The 20,601-nt window shown below is 38.7% G+C and overlaps 1 protein-coding gene across 2 annotated transcripts in view; it reads left to right on the forward strand.

Annotated features, from left to right (window-relative positions):
• The window catches only part of ARHGAP32 (Rho GTPase activating protein 32), a 523,871-nt gene that overhangs the window by 24,731 nt on the left and 478,539 nt on the right, over nt 1–20,601 (forward strand). The window lies entirely within an intron of this gene.

Genomic DNA, 20,601 nt, shown 5'->3' on the forward strand with positions numbered 1-20,601 from the left:
AAGTGGAAAAAGGACAAATGGAAAGTGAACAACAAAAAGGTGTAAATGGACAAGTCAGGCGGGTGGTTTGAGTATATTTAGAAAGGCGAATTGTATGAGAGCAATTGTGCACGAAGTTAAAGCTTTGAAGGAGATTCTGCTTACTGTGGAATACATGTTATCCTTATTGTAGTATTGTCACGTACAGTTAGGCTGCCTTAAAGGGGTTTTATGCAAATGAAGAGTAATCATTGTATGATGAACAATTCTGAAACTTTTTCATCTGCTTTGGTAGAACTGTAACAACTTTTCTACGCCAGTTCTAAGGGTACGTTCATATGGTTTATTTTCGGCCGTTTTTCAGGCCGCAAACGGCCAAAAAATTGGAAGCAGAATGCCTCCAAACATCTGCCCATTGATTTCAATGGGAAAAACGGCGCTCTGTTCCGACAGGGAGTTTTTTTTACTTGCAGTTTTGAAAAGCGGCCGCGTTAAAAAACGCCCCCAAAAAAGAAGTGCATGTCACTTCTTGAGCCGTTTTTCATTGACTATAGAAAAACAGCTCCTAAAACGGCCTCTATAAAACGCAGCGAAAAACACGAGTTGCTTAAAAAACTTCTTAAAATCAGGAACTGTTTTCCCTTGAAATCATCTCCGTATTTTCAGAAGTTTTTTTGCTAAGCGTGTGAACATACCATAACAGTCACATTAAGGGCCAGTTAACACATTGCGTAAATACTGCGGATTTTCCACAACGGAATTAATTGTGGAAAATCCGCAGCAAATACAGTAGTAGCAAAGAGGATGAGATTGAACAAATCCCATCCACACGCTGTGTAAATACCGCTCAGAAATTAACCTGGGATACGGAATTCATTCCGCAGCATGTCAATTGTCTTTACGTAAACTCTGCTTATATGTTGCAGGATTTCCCCATTGAATTCAATGGGATGTAAATCCCACATCAAATAGCATTTGTTCTGTTTTTTTGCGGCGGATTTGCAGCGTTCCTGCTGCAAAAAACGGAACTCAGAACAAAATAAAATAAACTTACCGAGGAGTCTATGTTTCATCCTCCTGGGATGACGCTTCATATCATGCAGCCAATCACATAGCAACATGTTCCTCTGTTCTCCTTGCAGCCGGCCTCCTAGGATGACATGTGACCGCCGCTGCAGCCAATCACATAGCAACATGTTCCTCTGTTCTCCTTGCAGCCGGCCTCCTAGGATGACATGTGACCGCTGCTGCCTGTGATTGAGCAGTCACATGTATGGAGAACAGTGAAATATATCTCTATGATATGTACGCCCTGGGTGGGAGGGGGTGTAAGTATTAGTTTTTTTTAAATAATTTTAAATGAAAAAATGGTGTTTTGCAAATAGAAAATATTGCGACTTTTGCACAGGAAATGCTGCGGTCACCTCAAAAGTCGCAGCATTTACTGTTTGTTACGGGTTTTACCTCCCCATTGAATTTAATAGGGGAAAACCCGCAACAAAAGAGCCAAAGATTCCGCAGCATTAATTGACATGCTGCAGATTTGAAATGAGAAAAACCATCCGTTACATTTTTTATCTACACAAATAAGTGTAATGTGCACATATTTAGTGCATATCAACCCCATAAAGGCTATATACACCTTTGAGGGCTTTTTAAAATAAATAAATAAACAGATTAGTTAGTGTGTTTAGTGTAATTTCTTAATTAGTTTTCATTAAAAATTTGTTTTACTTTTTGAGATCCAGCTGTATCGTTCACTATTTGCTGAATCTGTCAGTCCGGTGGACCTGATGGGTTCAGTGTCAGCGGGCCCTGTGTGTCTCTGACCTGCAGGATCCAGCTGTAATCTATCACATCTAAGTTATCAACTGTAAGGGCATGTTCAGACGTGGCAGAATTTTTCTGCTGTAAATGTTGCTGCAGATTCGTTGCGAATTTGCAGCAACATTTTTATATTTGACAGGTAATTCAGATGTTGTGGACTTTTTGCATTGCAAAGGCTGAAATCCGCAGTGAAATTCCGCTGCTTCTCCGCAACAAAATGTGCATTCTGCACCACAGCCTAAATTCTGCACAGTTATTTTCCGCAACGTCTGAACTAAGCTACCTAGAAAGATATAGAAACAAATGTAAAAACCGGCTGCTGCAGATTTGCACTGCGGACTGTTTGCAGCGAAATTCAACAGCAATTCCGCCATGTCTGAATATGCCGTTAGGCCTCCTGCACACTTTCAGTCTGAATTGTTTCTGCGGTCACCAGATGAGGGGAGGAAAAAGTGTCTATACTTACCTCCCCCTGGTCTCCCATAGCGACGCATCACTGCTCCCAGGGCTAGTGTCAGCGCTGCCGGCCTCCTGAAATTATGTTTCCTCGCATGTGACCGTTGCCTGTGATTGGCTAAGGCAGTCACATGCAATGAAACGTCATCCCAGGAGGCCGTTAGCACTGGGAAGAGGGAAGAGTGAGGCGTCACAATGGGAACAACAGGAGCAGTGAGTCGTCTTAGGCCCCAGGCACACGAATGTGCTTTTGCAGCCGCAATTCCCCCGAAAATCCACGGGTGCATTGCGGACCCATTTATTTCAATGGGCCCATGCACACGACCGTGGTTTCCAGGGTCCATGCATGGCCCAGGAGCCTGGACCGCAAAAAGATGTGGACATGTCTTATTACGGCAGTGTTTTGCGGTCCTGGCTCATAGGAAATAATTCACGCGGCCATGTGCACGGCCCGCGATTTGCGGGTGACGCTCCGCGGCCGGCTGACCCGAAAAACATGTGCACATGGCTACGGTCGTGTGCATGAGGCCCTACTTGTGAATTTCCAGCTTTTCCCAGGCAAATAGTTAGACCTACTATTTGTCGCAAAGTTTACTTTCCCATTGAACTCAATGGGGAAAGTCCACTACAAATATGCAACCAATAAGCAGCAGGAATTGACATGTTGCGGTTTCGAAAATCTGCACCGCAGGTACATTTCTGCATGGAACTTTTCAGCAGCATATAGATGAGATTTTTAAAATCTGCTACTGTAATACTCTGTGGATTTACTGTCCGCAAATCCAGACGGAAAATCTGCAGAAAAGATACTATGTGTGCAGCGGGAACTTGGGGTGTATACAGACGATGTGATCAAAAATCTCAGCCGCAATGTCTTAATAAATCCTTACACTGTATTTTGTGCAGTGGTTTGTGCTGCACCACATAAGATGGGGCGATCCTGGTCTTCACACATACCACACAGATTATTTATTTGCTTTTCGACCCAGATGTTGTACTGAATGAGATTTCGGTGACACAGTGCAGCTGAATATCATGTAACATTTTTATTACTCTCAGGATTTTAAGGGTCCACGCAATTGAAACTGCTTTAAAAAAACACATCTGAAAAACGCAAGCGTTTTCCGGTGACTAGGTGCGTATTTCTATTTAGTTGCGGTATAAACCTCACCTCAACGCAACATGTGAATGAACCCTAAAACTGTTTCATACAGAAAAACACCTGGAGTTGTTACAGGACTATTTCTAGATTTCTGTTTTTTTCCCCCAGTAAAATCAATGTATAGAAAAAATCGGGATCGTATAAGATGTGAATGATTGGTCATTCATAAATTCCAGTTCATTCACAGGTAACGTCTAGATTCTCTGTTCTATTACTAATAAAAAAAATAATGTGCTGGAAGACGGCATTGATGGTGTGATCCCGGCCATAAACCTGGAACATGTAGGGACCGTGTCTCGTTTTGTTGCCGGAATTATATACTGGTCACAATTCTGGCACCGTTTGTGCTCTTTATCTGCGCTTAATCTGTCAGCAGCATTCTGTATTGTGGAACATGAACTCTTCATAACCGTTTTTGCAGAGCATTGCTTAAGCCAAGGTGCCGATCATGTAATGAAACTCTGCGTATAAGTGCTGCCTGGCATTGCTTTATATTTAACCCCTTCCCAACATCCGCCGTATATATACGGCACACGCCGGGTGGGGGAGTATGGAGCGGGGTCTCACAGGCTGAGCCCGCTCCATACAACGAGTGCGTCGGCTGTGTGTTACAGCCAAAACTTCAGGGGAACTAGCGCCATCCCGCTTGTTTAACCTGTTAAATACCGTGGTGAATAGCGGCGCCATCGGGGGGTGCTGTTGGTTGGCATGGCAGCCTGGGGACCTGATGAAGGCCACCAGGTCCGCCATCTTTGTGAGACAGTATCACGATATGCCGCAATACATTAGTATTGCAGTATATCATGCAAGCATCGCTGGTTAAAGTCCCCTAGTGTGACAAGTAAAAAACTGTAAAATAAAGTTGTTTTTTTTATAAAAAATAACTAAAACTTCAAAAGAAAACACACTTTTCCCATTTTTCCTCAAGTACAATGTAAAAAAAATAAAAAAAATTGAGCATAACTGGTAGACGTGTCGGTAAAAGTCTGAAGTATTACAATATATCGTTATTTAGTCCACACGGTGAACGCTATAAAAAAATAAAACATTTAAAACGTCAGAATTGCTGTATTGAGGCCACAAAATGGTACCAATAGAAACTACAGCCCGTCCTGCAAAAATGAAGCCCTCATACCGCTAAATCGACGGAAAAAGAAAAAAGTTATGGCTGTCAGAATATGGCGACAAAAGTAATTTTATTTTTAACAATCAGTTTTTTCCTTGTAAAAGTAGTAAAACATAAAAAAAACAATATAAATTCTGTATCGCCGTAATCGTATTGACCCGCAGAATAAGGTTAAGATGCCGTTTTTACCACACGGTGAACGCCGTACAAACAAAACCACCCAAAAGATTGAGGAATCACTGCTTTTTTCCTATTCCACCCCACAAATATATTTTTTTCAGTTTCCCACTACATTATATGGAACAATAAATGGTGCTGTGAAAATCTACAACTCGTCCCGCAAAGAACTAGCCCTCATACGGTAATATTGATGGAAAAATAAAAAAGATACGGCTTTTGGAAGGTGGGGAGGAAAAAACAAAAGTGAAAACCCGAAAAATGGCTGCGGCGGGAAGGGGTTAACTCGCCATCAGACATGATCGCCCTTTTACTTCCCATTTGCTGTGTTTTCTGCCATGTGAACGATTGTCAGGACAGCAGTGGCAGAAAATAGTTACCAACTCAATGTGAGAAATACTCCGCGTTTAGTCTTGTTAAATACACTGACACATGGAAGTTCTCGGCTGTCATGTCCCCCATGTTTCAGGACAGGCCTCATTCACTGCAGTGAACTTGATCCATGATGGAAGGATCAAAATCACTTCTGTTGGCAAAACTTTTCCGACCAATCCTCCAGTTACCGCTGCTTTTTTTTAAATTAAATGCTTGTCCCGTATGTAAATAAATCTTCATCCTCGTATAATGAATAGTTTCGCAGCTCTGTAATTTATATTATATTTCAACTCCTCACCATTTACTAGATCTTTGCTTGTTGTCAGTGAATGTAAAAAATACTGTTTACATTCAGAGACTGAATACGGATCCTGACCTAGTCCCACGCACACACAGCTGCTAGGCGAGTACAATTATATTAAAGATTTCTACCACAAGTTACAGCAGCCGCCAAAGTTTGGAAATTAGTTTTTAATATGGGACAATTTACAGGTGACGGCCAATACGGCTGAAATTCTTGTCACTTTTGCCACGACAACACACACAAAAAATAAATTGTCAATATCTTTATAAGTAAAGGAAGCTGATCATCAAACTGGCTGCTGAAACGTCTGATTTATAAATGGCCATTCTTTCATTTCGCAGTTGTAAATACATTTATACATTGCAGCAAACTCCGGTCAGGAAAAAGATTTGCTGCTATTAAACACATGGAATTGCCAAGACTGATTACAATTTTGTACAATTTGTACATTACATAGTGAAACGTTCTGCAACCTTCGAGTAGACATTGCATTGCAATTCATCACCATTTTTAATATCTTTTCTTGCTTGTCAGTAAATAGGGATAGTTTTAATAACATTCGAAGGATGGAACACTTATTACTTCTCACAGCTGAGGGTTTGCTGCAGTTGGATCCAGTTTAGGCAATCCTGTGTGAGCTAAACACATCACCAGCATAAATCTCCTGTGTGGGTTTTGCTACCATTTATCGGTGAAGGCAATCCTCTGTGAGCCAGGCATAATCTGCAAACATCAGAGCCGATCTCATTAATACTCTTGTGGGTGAATAGCGGTGAATCCCTGAATCTGTGTCAGAATGTAGCCGCTTTTCCCAGAAGAGTGGGGGTTGTTATTCTTGTGGGTTTGAATATTTTGGGGCAAATTCACTAAGGGTCAAATCACACACAAAGTTTTGATGCAGTTTTTTTTAACCAAAACCAAAAGTGGATCTAAAGGAAAGAAAAGGTGTATAGAAAAGAGTCAAAAACTGCATCAAAACACTGTGTGTGGTCCTGGCCTAATACAGGCTTAAATTTAGACCGCTTAGAATTTGACTCATGCTGGATGATAAAATTGCTGCATCTTTAGACTCCGTCTAATTTATTACCACCTATTGGATGGCTTAATGTGGTATTTTTTTATTATTATTTGCGGCAACATTTCGGAGCAATTTGGCTCATTTAAAGGGGATTTCCCACAAGGGCCATTTATGACATATCCACATCTCCTCTGTGTACATCTTATACTGATCCTATATACAGACACTACATCTCCTCTGTACATCTTATACTGATCCTATATACAGACACTACATCTCCTCTGTGTACATCTTATACTGATCCTATATACAGATACTACATCTCCTCTGTATACATCTTATACTGATCCTATATACAGATACTACATCTCCTCTGTGTACATCTTATACCGATCCTATATACAGACACTACATCTCCTCTGTGTACATCTTATACTGATCCTATATACAGACACTACATCTCCTCTGTATACATCTTATACTGATCCTATATACAGACACTACATCTCCTCTGTATACATCTTATACTGATCCTATATACAGATACTACATCTCCTCTGTATACATCTTATACTGATCCTATATACAGACACTACATCTCCTCTGTGCACATCTTAGGGTATGTGCACACACACTAATTACGTCCGTAATTGACGGACGTATTTCGGCCGCAAGTCCCGGACCGAACACAGTGCAGGGAGCCGGGCTCCTAGCATCATACTTATGTACGATGCTAGGAGTCTCTGCCTCGCTGCAGGACAACTGTCCCGTACTGTAATCATGTTTTCAGTACGTGACAGTTGTCCTGCAGAGAGGCAGGGACTCCTAGCATCGTACATAAGTATGATGCTAGGAGCCCGGCTCCCTGCACTGTGTTCGGTCCGGGACTTGCGGCCGAAATACGTCCGTCAATTACGGACGTAATTAGTGTGTGTGCACATACCCTTATACTGATCCTATATACAGATACTACATCTCCTCTGTGTACATCTTATACTGATCCTATATACAGACACTACATCTCCTCTGTGTACATCTTATACTGATCCTATATACAGATACTACATCTCCTCTGTGTACTTCTTATACTGATCCTATATACAGATACTACATCTCCTCTGTGTACATCTTATACTGATCCTATATACAGACACTACATCTCCTCTGTGTACATCTTATACTGATTCTATATACAGACACTACATCTCCTCTGTATACATCTTATACTGATCCTATATACAGACACTACATCTCCTCTGTGTACATCTTATACTGATCCTATATACAGATACTACATCTCCTCTGTGTACATCTTATACTGATCCTATATACAGATACTACATCTTATACTGATCCTATATACAGACACTACATCTCCTCTGTGTACATCTTATACTGATCCTATATACAGATACTACATCTCCCCTGTGTACATCTTATACTGATCCTATATACAGATACTACATCTCCCCTGTGTACATCTTATACTGATCCTATATATAGATACTACATCTCCTCTGTGTACATCTTATACTGATCCTATATACAGATACCACATCTCTGTGTACATCTTATACTGATCCTATATACAGACACTACATCTCCTCTGTATACATCTTATACTGATCCTATATACAGACACTACATCTCCTCTGTGTACATCTTATACTGATCCTATATACAGACACTACATCTCCTCTGTATACATCTTATACTGATCCTATATACAGACACTACTTCTCTGTGTACGTCTTATACTGATCCTATATACAGATACTACATCTCCTCTGTGTACATCTTATACTGATCCTATATACAGACACTACATCTCCTCTGTATACATCTCCTCTGTGTACATCTTATACTGATCCTATATACAGATACTACATCTCCTCTGTGTACATCTTATACTGATCCTATATACAGACACTACATCTCCTCTGTGTACATCTTATACTGATCCTATATACAGACACTACATCTCCTCTGTGTACATCTTATACTGATCTTATATACAGACACTACATCTCCTCTGTACATCTTATACTGATCCTATATACAGATACTACATCTCCTCTGTGTACATCTTATACTGATCCTATATACAGATACTACATCTCCCCTGTGTACATCTTATACTGATCCTATATACAGACACTACATCTCCTCTGTGTACATCTTATACTAATCCTATATACAGACACCACATCTCCTCTGTGTACATCTTATACTGATCCTATATACAGACACTACATCTCCTGTGTATACATCTTATACTGATCCTATATACTGATACTACATCTCCTCTGTGTACATCTTATACTGATCCTATATACAGACACTACATCTCCCCTGTGTACATCTTATACTGATCCTATATACAGATACTACATCTCCCCTGTGTACATCTTATACTGATCCTATATACAGATACTACATCTCCTCTGTGTACATCTTATACTGATCCTATATACAGACACTACATCTCCTCTGTGTACATCTTATACTGATCCTATATACAGACACTACATCTCCTCTGTATACATCTTATACTGATCCTATATACAGATACTACATCTCCCCTGTGTACATCTTATACTGATCCTATATACAGATACTACATCTCCTCTGTGTACATCTTATACTGATCCTATATACAGACACTACAACTCCTCTGTGTACATCTTATACTGATCCTATATACAGACACTACATCTCCTGTGTATACATCTTATACTGATCCTATATACAGATACTACATCTCCTCTGTGTACATCTTATACTGATCCTATATACAGATACTACATCTCCCCTGTGTACATCTTATACTGATCCTATATACAGACACTACATCTCCTCTGTGTACATCTTATACTGATCCTATATACAGACACTACATCTCCTCTGTGTACGTCTTATACTGATCCTATATACAGATACTACATCTCCCCTGTATACATCTTATACTGATCCTATATACAGACACTACATCTCCTCTGTGTACATCTTATACTGATCCTATATACAGACACTACATCTCCCCTGTATACATCTTATACTGATCCTATATACAGACACTACATCTCCTCTGTGTACATCTTATACTGATCCTATATACAGATACTACATCTCCTCTGTGTACATCTTATACTGATCCTATATACAGACACTACATCTCCTCTGTGTACATCTTATACTGATCCTATATACAGACACTACATCTCCTCTGTGTACATCTTATACTGATCCTATATACAGATACTACATCTCCTCTGTGTACGTCTTATACTGATCCTATATACAGATACTACATCTCCTCTGTATACGTCTTATACTGATCCTATATACAGACACTACATCTCCTCTGTGTACATCTTATACTGATCCTATATACAGATACTACATCTCCTCTGTATACATCTTATACTGATCCTATATACAGATACTACATCTCCTCTGTGTACATCTTATACTGATCCTATATACAGATACTACATCTCCTGTGTACATCTTATACTGATCCTATATACAGATACTACATCTCCCCTGTGTACGTCTTATACTGATCCTATATACAGATACTACATCTCCTCTGTGTACATCTTATACTGATCCTATATACAGATACTACATCTCTGTGTACATCTTATACTGATCCTATATACAGATACTACATCTCCTCTGTGTACATCTTATACTGATCCTATATACAGACACTACATCTCCTGTATACATCTTATACTGATCCTATATACAGATACTACATCTCCTCTGTGTACATCTTATACTGATCCTATATACAGATACTACATCTCCCCTGTGTACATCTTATACTGATCCTATATACAGACACTACATCTCCTCTGTGTACATCTTATACTGATCCTATATACAGACACTACATCTCCTCTGTGTACATCTTATACTGATCCTATATACAGACACTACATCTCCTCTGTGTACATCTTATACTGATCCTATATACAGACACTACATCTCCTCTGTGTACATCTTATACTGATCCTATATACAGATACTACATCTCCCCTGCGTACATCTTATACTGATCCTATATACAGACACTACATCTCCTCTGTGTACATCTTATACTGATCCTATATACAGACACTACATCTCCTCTGTGTACATCTTATACTGATCCTATATACAGACACTACATCTCTGTGTACGTCTTATACTGATCCTATATACAGATACTACATCTCCTCTGTATACATCTTATACTGATCCTATATACAGATACTACATCTCCTCTGTGTACATCTTATACTGATCCTATATACAGACACTACATCTCCTCTGTGTACATCTTATACTGATCCTATATACAGATACTACATCTCCTCTGTGTACATCTTATACTGATCCTATATACAGATACTACATCTCCTCTGTATACATCTTATGCTGATCCTATATACAGACACTACATCTCCTGTGTATACATCTTATACTGATCCTATATACAGACACTACATCTCCTCTGTATACATCTTATACTGATCCTATATACAGACACTACATCTTCTCTGTGTACATCTTATACTGATCCTATATACAGATACTACATCTCCTCTGTGTACATCTTATACTGATCCTATATACAGATACTACATCTCCTCTGTATACATCTTATACTGATCCTATATACAGACACTACATCTCCTGTGTATACATCTTATACTGATCCTATATACAGATACTACATCTCTGTATACATCTTACTGATCCTATATACAGACACTACATCTCCTGTATACATCTTATACTGATCCTATATATAGATACTACATCTCCTCTGTGTACGTCTTATACTGATCCTATATACAGATACTACATCTCCTCTGTGTACATCTTATACTGATCCTATATACAGATACTACATCTCCTGTGTATACATCTTATACTGATCCTATATACAGACACTACATCTCCTCTGTGTACATCTTATACTGATCCTATATACAGACACTACATCTCCTCTGTGTACATCTTATACTGATCCTATATACAGACACTACATCTCCTCTGTATACGTCTTATACTGATCCTATATACAGACACTACATCTCCTCTGTGTACATTATACTGATCCTATATACAGACACTACATCTCCTGTATACATCTTATACTGATCCTATATACAGATACTACATCTCCTCTGTGTACGTCTTATACTGGTCCTATATACAGACACTACATCTCCTCTGTGTACATCTTATACTGATCCTATATACAGATACTACATCTCCTCTGTGTACATCTTATACTGATCCTATATACAGATACTACATCTCCTCTGTGTACATCTTATACTGATCCTATATACAGACACTACATCTCCTCTGTGTACATCTTATACTGATCCTATATACAGATACTACATCTCCTCTGTATACATCTTATACTGATCCTATATACAGACACTACATCTCCTCTGTGTACATCTTATACTGATCCTATATACAGACACTACATCTCCTCTGTATACATCTCCTCTGTGTACATCTTATACTGATCCTATATACAGATACTACATCTCCTCTGTGTACATCTTATACTGATCCTATATACAGACACTACATCTCCTCTGTGTACATCTTATACTGATCCTATATACAGACACTACATCTCCTCTGTGTACATCTTATACTGATCTTATATACAGACACTACATCTCCTCTGTACATCTTATACTAATCCTATATACAGATACTACATCTCCTCTGTGTACATCTTATACTGATCCTATATACAGATACTACATCTCCCCTGTGTACATCTTATACTGATCCTATATACAGACACTACATCTCCTCTGTGTACATCTTATACTAACCCTATATACAGACACCACATCTCCTCTGTGTACATCTTATACTGATCCTATATACAGACACTACATCTCCTGTGTATACATCTTATACTGATCCTATATACTGATACTACATCTCCTCTGTGTACATCTTATACTGATCCTATATACAGACACTACATCTCCCCTGTGTACATCTTATACTGATCCTATATACAGATACTACATCTCCCCTGTGTACATCTTATACTGATCCTATATACAGATACTACATCTCCTCTGTGTACATCTTATACTGATCCTATATACAGACACTACAACTCCTCTGTGTACATCTTATACTGATCCTATATACAGACACTACATCTCCTGTGTATACATCTTATACTGATCCTATATACAGATACTACATCTCCTCTGTGTACATCTTATACTGATCCTATATACAGATACTACATCTCCCCTGTGTACATCTTATACTGATCCTATATACAGACACTACATCTCCTCTGTGTACATCTTATACTGATCCTATATACAGACACTACATCTCCTCTGTGTACGTCTTATACTGATCCTATATACAGATACTACATCTCCCCTGTATACATCTTATACTGATCCTATATACAGACACTACATCTCCTCTGTGTACATCTTATACTGATCCTATATACAGACACTACATCTCCCCTGTATACATCTTATACTGATCCTATATACAGACACTACATCTCCTCTGTGTACATCTTATACTGATCCTATATACAGATACTACATCTCCTCTGTGTACATCTTATACTGATCCTATATACAGACACTACATCTCCTCTGTGTACATCTTATACTGATCCTATATACAGACACTACATCTCCTCTGTGTACATCTTATACTGATCCTATATACAGATACTACATCTCCTCTGTGTACGTCTTATACTGATCCTATATACAGATACTACATCTCCTCTGTATACGTCTTATACTGATCCTATATACAGACACTACATCTCCTCTGTGTACATCTTATACTGATCCTATATACAGATACTACATCTCCTCTGTGTACGTCTTATACTGGTCCTATATACAGACACTACATCTCCTCTGTGTACATCTTATACTGATCCTATATACAGATACTACATCTCCTCTGTGTACATCTTATACTGATCCTATATACAGATACTACATCTCCTCTGTGTACATCTTATACTGATCCTATATACAGACACTACATCTCCTCTGTGTACATCTTATACTGATCCTATATACAGATACTACATCTCCTCTGTATACATCTTATACTGATCCTATATACAGACACTACATCTCCTCTGTGTACATCTTATACTGATCCTATATACAGACACTACATCTCCTCTGTATACATCTCCTCTGTGTACATCTTATACTGATCCTATATACAGATACTACATCTCCTCTGTGTACATCTTATACTGATCCTATATACAGACACTACATCTCCTCTGTGTACATCTTATACTGATCCTATATACAGACACTACATCTCCTCTGTGTACATCTTATACTGATCTTATATACAGACACTACATCTCCTCTGTACATCTTATACTGATCCTATATACAGATACTACATCTCCTCTGTGTACATCTTATACTGATCCTATATACAGATACTACATCTCCCCTGTGTACATCTTATACTGATCCTATATACAGACACTACATCTCCTCTGTGTACATCTTATACTAATCCTATATACAGACACCACATCTCCTCTGTGTACATCTTATACTGATCCTATATACAGACACTACATCTCCTGTGTATACATCTTATACTGATCCTATATACTGATACTACATCTCCTCTGTGTACATCTTATACTGATCCTATATACAGACACTACATCTCCCCTGTGTACATCTTATACTGATCCTATATACAGATACTACATCTCCCCTGTGTACATCTTATACTGATCCTATATACAGATACTACATCTCCTCTGTGTACATCTTATACTGATCCTATATACAGACACTACAACTCCTCTGTGTACATCTTATACTGATCCTATATACAGACACTACATCTCCTGTGTATACATCTTATACTGATCCTATATACAGATACTACATCTCCTCTGTGTACATCTTATACTGATCCTATATACAGATACTACATCTCCCCTGTGTACATCTTATACTGATCCTATATACAGACACTACATCTCCTCTGTGTACATCTTATACTGATCCTATATACAGACACTACATCTCCTCTGTGTACGTCTTATACTGATCCTATATACAGATACTACATCTCCCCTGTATACATCTTATACTGATCCTATATACAGACACTACATCTCCTCTGTGTACATCTTATACTGATCCTATATACAGACACTACATCTCCCCTGTATACATCTTATACTGATCCTATATACAGACACTACATCTCCTCTGTGTACATCTTATACTGATCCTATATACAGATACTACATCTCCTCTGTGTACATCTTATACTGATCCTATATACAGACACTACATCTCCTCTGTGTACATCTTATACTGATCCTATATACAGACACTACATCTCCTCTGTGTACATCTTATACTGATCCTATATACAGATACTACATCTCCTCTGTGTACGTCTTATACTGATCCTATATACAGATACTACATCTCCTCTGTATACGTCTTATACTGATCCTATATACAGACACTACATCTCCTCTGTGTACATCTTATACTGATCCTATATACAGATACTACATCTCCTCTGTATACATCTTATACTGATCCTATATACAGATACTACATCTCCTCTGTGTACATCTTATACTGATCCTATATACAGATACTACATCTCCTGTGTACATCTTATACTGATCCTATATACAGATACTACATCTCCCCTGTGTACGTCTTATACTGATCCTATATACAGATACTACATCTCCTCTGTGTACATCTTATACTGATCCTATATACAGATACTACATCTCTGTGTACATCTTATACTGATCCTATATACAGATACTACATCTCCTCTGTGTACATCTTATACTGATCCTATATACAGACACTACATCTCCTGTATACATCTTATACTGATCCTATATACAGATACTACATCTCCTCTGTGTACATCTTATACTGATCCTATATACAGATACTACATCTCCTGTGTATACATCTTATACTGATCCTATATACAGACACTACATCTCCTCTGTGTACATCTTATACTGATCCTATATACAGACACTACATCTCCTCTGTGTACATCTTATACTGATCCTATATACAGACACTACATCTCCTCTGTATACGTCTTATACTGATCCTATATACAGACACTACATCTCCTCTGTGTACATTATACTGATCCTATATACAGACACTACATCTCCTGTATACATCTTATACTGATCCTATATACAGATACTACATCTCCTCTGTGTACGTCTTATACTGGTCCTATATACAGACACTACATCTCCTCTGTGTACATCTTATACTGATCCTATATACAGATACTACATCTCCTCTGTATACATCTTATACTGATCCTATATACAGATACTACATCTCCTCTGTGTACATCTTATACTGATCCTATATACAGACACTACATCTCCTCTGTGTACATCTTATACTGATCCTATATACAGATACTACATCTCCTCTGTATACATCTTATACTGATCCTATATACAGACACTACATCTCCTCTGTGTACATCTTATACTGATCCTATATACAGACACTACATCTCCTCTGTGTACATCTTATACTGATCCTATATACAGACACTACATCTCCTCTGTGTACATCTTATACTGATCCTATATACAGATACTACATCTCCTCTGTGTACATCTTATACTGATCCTATATACAGACACTACATCTCCTCTGTGTACATCTTATACTGATCCTATATACAGATACTACATCTCCTCTGTATACATCTTATACTGATCCTATATACAGACACTACATCTCCTCTGTGTACATCTTATACTGATCCTATATACAGACACTACATCTCCTCTGTGTACATCTTATACTGATCCTATATACAGACACTACATCTCCTCTGTGTACATCTTATACTGATCCTATATAGACACTACATCTCCTCTGTGTACATCTTATACTGATCCTATATACAGACACTACATCTCCTCTGTGTACATCTTATACTGATCCTATATACAGATACTACATCTCCTCTGTGTACATCTTATACTGATCCTATATACAGATACTACATCTCCCCTGCGTACATCTTATACTGATCCTATATACAGACACTACATCTCCTCTGTGTACATCTTATACTGATCCTATATACAGATACTACATATCCTCTGTGTACATCTTATACTGATCCTATATACAGACACTACATCTCCTCTGTGTACATCTTATACTGATCCTATATACAGATACTACATCTCCCCTGCGTACATCTTATACTGATCCTATATACAGACACTACATCTCCTCTGTGTACATCTTATACTGGTCCTATATACAGATACTACATCTCCTCTGTGTACATCTTATACTGATCCTATATACAGACACTACATCTCCTGTGTATACATCTTATACTGATCCTATATACAGACACTACATCTCCCCTGTATACATCTTATACTGATCCTATATACAGATACTACATCTCCTCTGTGTACATCTTATACTGATCCTATATACAGACACTACATCTCCCCTGTATACATCTTATACTGATCCTATATACAGACACTACATCTCCTCTGTGTACATCTTATACTGGTGAGCGCCTACTCTCGTCAAGTTTGTAGTTATGCCATATTCTTTTCCTTTTTGTTGCAATGGATTTAATGATGTTCCGTGGGATGTTAAAAGTTTTGGATATTATATATAACCCAATCCTGATCGTCTTGATATTTCTTGCTTAGACAAGCTCACACGTCGCAGATTTGTTGCGGATTTTACGTAGATCTCACTCATTTGTTTTGCAACGTTTAAAAGCTGCATTAAGAATCGTCAATACATTCGTGATGTGTGAACTTAGCCTTAGTAGTGTTGCAAAATCAGAGGCATTTCAGAACCAGTTTATTTATTCCGACGTCATGTGACAAATCATGTGACACTTCAATTGCACACAGGACTAAGTTATTATGTGACTTCTGAAGTTATTTGGCTTTACCAGATCTTATTCAGGAGTTTAATAGCAAAGGGCATGAATTCATATGAACTCGCAACGATTTTTTTTCATTCCACTGTAACAATTTGGACTAATTTTGTCCGGTCCGTTACATAAAATCTCATTTAAAATCCATTTTAGTTCCATGTTGCAATGCAGCAAAACAGGAAAACCCACCAAGGAAGGGGAGGGTAAATACTTTCACAAGGCACTGAGTATATTAGTTACACACACAAAAATATAAGTGATGAAATTCTGTATTCTACATGTATCACCCTGGCATGTGAAGGGTTATTTTGCAGTCATAAACGGAATAGCTGACATAGCGTCGTGCTCATGCGGTCATTGTACTACAAATAGTGGCTCATGTGCAGCTCTTTAACACTAGTGCAAATTGTTTTAGTAATATCGCCTGTGCCATTCTGAGTTATAAAGCATAGCTGAAGTAAGTCTAATGACAGCCTGATCAGCGCGGAGCCGCTTTGTCATTACTATATTTGAAGTATCAGATTTACAATGCGTGTCCTTTTGTAGTGTTGTCTTGAAAGGACCATTACATTTGATACCGGTGGGGGGTTTGGAAGTGAAAGCCATTGAGATAAATATAGTAGATCATTATTGAATTCCAAACTAGTATTTCTCTGATCTATGGGACGGGGATTCTTCTTGAATTGTCCCAGGGCCGGGCTGCTCGTCTTCCCAGATCTGTTCAGGTTCAATAATTATTCATTTTGTTATATCTATAGAAATTGGTGACATCTGTCACAAGTGTGAGCCTGAAAGGGTGCGGAGCGGCTGGTGACATCACTGGCTCCACTACTTAATCTGATCGTTCATGCTTCATGCAGCATCTGAGAAGCCAATCTGTGTATTAAGAAGCGAAATTAGTGAAAAGTCTCAAGCATTTAACCCTTTCACAACCAAGGGTCATTGTTGCCCCTGTGTCCAGGTCAAACAGTCTAACTTTGCTACCACTTTGAATATCCTATTTTTACTTTGTTTTTGTTTTTTTACAAGACTTATGAGGCTTTAATTTTCTAGATTAGTTTAATTAATGCCATGCTTTAAATTTTTATTATGAGCAGACAAATCACTAAAAATGGGAAAAATACACTTTTATTTATATATATATATACACACTGTTGCAACTCTTTAGCAGTTATCCTTCTTCACTCTCCAGGAGAGAGAAGAAGACTAGAGAGTTAAAGCAAATCTTAGTAACTTATCTGCCGAGATAAGGCCTCGCTCACATCCGCCTTGGGGTCCTGTTCTGATGTTTCGTCTTAGCTTTCCATCAGAACGGGACCCTGAACTGACACAGACGGAAACCAGATCCAGTGCCGATGTTTTTTGTTTGTCTCTGTTGTGCACCAGACCCGTCGTTTTGCCAGAAGTAGGGGCCTGTTCACATCACCGTTGGGTTTCCATTCCGGGGTTCTGTCAGAGGTTTCCGTCGGGGGAACCCCGCAACGGAAAGTCAAACTGAAACCACAGCTTCCGTTTCAGTCACCATTGATATCAACGGTGACGGAAACATTGTTAATGGTTTTCGTTCGTCACCATTACGGCAGGTTTCCGTTTTTCCGACTGAATCAATAGCGCAGTCAACTCCGCTATTGGCCCTCTGTCACCATTTAATCCGTGTCATGTGAATGTGGTATATCTGAGTGATTATGTATTCACAGTTAGACTGTGTTCACTTCTGCGTTGGATATTTTTCTCGAGTAAAGACAGCACTCAAGTTTCCAATGATTAACGTTTCAGGCAAACACAGAAACAACCTTTATCAAGCTATATATTGCTACACAGTCTCTTAACGGTGTCCTATGTCAGAACAGAAAAACGGAAATAACGATACAGCTATGAACAGAGCCTAACTGGTATCTGAGTGGGATTGTATATGCTCTGATCCTAATAGGCGGACGGCACGTGCTTTATAAGGCAGCCATGCCCCCCCCCCCGCCCAAACAGGCTGTATTGCTATATGATAACTGACATCGGAGCAGAGTTCTATAGGCTCCGATGTCCGTGTGCAGGTGACATAGGCAGGCCGGAATTAGCAGCAGTCATTGCTCTATGAGCCATTCCTGCCTACTGTGTTATTCGTTTTCTACAGGAGATAAAACAAAACGTCCAACGCACGTTTCAGGGAACTCCCAACTTCATCCCAGATGATTCACACATTCACACATTCGCATTTATCCAGTGAATTTACTTGTTGCAAAGTCTGTATGGGCTTAGAGAGTTCCTACGAAAGATCAGTTTCCTTGTATAGTGGGCAAAATCAAGGTCCCCCTCCTTATCCCCAGTGGGATTTGGCATATTTCCCATTACTTGAAACCAGTCCATTTGAGGTTCTGCTTGGTATTGAAGTTTTAGTTGGGTAAAATGGTTCTGTTTGTTCATGATGGTCATGTTTATTTTTTATTGTAATTTACAACGGGCATCAATGGGTCCTGGGGTCCTACTGATTGGCTATTTCCTTTCCCAGGACCCTATGGTGCCCGTTTCTCAGAAACAATTTCTTCTAGCACACAACATCTTCAGTTTCTATGGGGACTCTATTTGTCTCAAGTTATGCAAATTTGTTCATGGGGTGTTCAAATCTCTACATATCTCCTCCTCTCGACCCATACAAACAATATATCCTATACTACCGCCAATATATAGACAATCTATTTTTTCATGGAAAAAAAAAAGTAGTACTAGCAATTAATTACAGCAGCCTAAAATTAAATAAAAAAACATTTCAACTGGATTGCCTGATAAACAAGAAGATTGAACCAAGAACTAATGAGAACCCAGTTAAACATAACTTTATCAAAACATTTTCGGCTAACCATAATTAGATCCGATCCGTGGCATCTTACCCAATGCAAGATAGTTGTGTTTTTTTATCACTTGAATTTTTATTGAATTTCTTCTCGATCAGGGAAAGGCACATCGACCAATAAATCTTTTATATGAATCAACTGGTGTTTTTTGGCTAATAGGGCCGACCTGCTTAAGTGGAGAAAACTTCATAAACCAGGTGGGCCGCAGTGGTACCTATAATCTGACCACTTTTTTAACTACAATCTCAAATAATTTTTAGCCCAAAGGGGCCAGTGTCCCCAATCATACCCAACCACATCCAGATA

This window comes from Rhinoderma darwinii, chromosome 10, assembly GCF_050947455.1.
Source record: "Rhinoderma darwinii isolate aRhiDar2 chromosome 10, aRhiDar2.hap1, whole genome shotgun sequence".
NCBI lineage: Eukaryota > Metazoa > Chordata > Amphibia > Anura > Rhinodermatidae > Rhinoderma > Rhinoderma darwinii.